Genomic DNA, 1,345 nt, shown 5'->3' with positions numbered 1-1,345 from the left:
CACAGGAATAAAATACATTTTAAAATATATTCAAATAGAAAACAGTTATTTTAAAATAGAATAATATTTCACAATATTACCATTTTTACTGCATTTTTGATCAATTAAATGCAACTATTGCAACACAAAGGACCTGAAAAATTATTGTATCTAATTTAGGGCTGCAAAACGATTAATCGCATTCAAAATAAAAGTTTGTTTACATACTGTATGTGTGTGTACTGTGTATATTTATTATGTATATAAATACACACACACATACATGTATATATTAGAGAAAAATATGTTACATTTATATATAAATTATTTATATTTATATATAATAATAATATAAGTTATATACAAGAATAAATATATATACATACAAATATTTTTTTTTAAAAATATATTACGATTAATCATTTTTGCAGCCCTAGATTGAACTGATTAATAATGCAGTCAGGTTTAGAGATATTAATTAAACATTTGTCTTATTCTTCAACTCATGAGACAAGGAAGGATTGTACAACTTGTGTTATAGCAACTTAATGGCCAAATAAAAAGCACATGAAAATCATTGCAATATTTACAACGTTCTTCATTTAATGTTGTCAGCAAGATCATTGTGAATATATTATGATTGTTTGATATATATCGCCCAACCCTAATAGTTTTCTTAGTAATGCTAGGAGGGTTATTTCAGGAAAGTGTTTTTCAACGTCAGGTTTTGCTGGATGTCAGTAAGTACTCACTTGCAAGTTGCAACTGCCTGAGAACAAATGAATTCGTTCACGCCGCATTTTATTCACAAGCACCAGCCTTGACAGAGACAGCAATTGATGTTGGGAGTAATGTGGAAAGTATTCGGGCACGGTTTGGGTGAGGTTGGCTCTTCACGTGTGATGTGTCCGTATCAGAAAACAGTTTTGCCTTTGAAGTAATGCTGACTCGGTTACTTTACAAGCTTTGACAGCCCTGGCTTCACCATGGTGTTGGTTGAAAGTAAAACAGAATTGATTGACTCTTTCAGAAGTTGCATATTTTTCTTAGTTCACCACTTTGTGGTTTGTACACTATAGAAAAGTTTTTGTCCTGTTGTGGTTATTCGTTCACATTTCTGATAAGTGATAGGCTAACCTGAATTAAAAGCGTTTGTGGTTATCAAGTTCAAGTTCAAGTTGAGCTTTATTGTCATTCTGCTGCATGTGGGGACATACAGTGGAACGAAATGTCGTGCCTCACAGGACCACGGTGTTACATAAATACAGGCATACAACAATGAAGTAAAACAGTAAAAACCTATACAGTAAAGCAGTAAAAACCTATACACAACTAACCTACTGACTGATTTTGATTATAAATATAC

At 31.7% G+C, this 1,345-nt stretch overlaps 1 protein-coding gene across 10 annotated transcripts in view; it reads left to right on the top strand.

The window, feature by feature from the left end:
- Window positions 1–1,345, top strand: part of LOC107660633 (CLIP-associating protein 1-like) — an 87,146-nt gene that overhangs the window by 5,311 nt on the left and 80,490 nt on the right. The gene's annotated exons all lie outside the window — the stretch shown is intronic.

This window comes from Sinocyclocheilus anshuiensis, unplaced genomic scaffold, assembly GCF_001515605.1.
Source record: "Sinocyclocheilus anshuiensis isolate Anshui unplaced genomic scaffold, SAMN03320099.WGS_v1.1 scaffold627, whole genome shotgun sequence".
Classification (NCBI taxonomy): domain Eukaryota; kingdom Metazoa; phylum Chordata; class Actinopteri; order Cypriniformes; family Cyprinidae; genus Sinocyclocheilus; species Sinocyclocheilus anshuiensis.
This window is presented reverse-complemented; position numbering and strand designations above follow the sequence as displayed.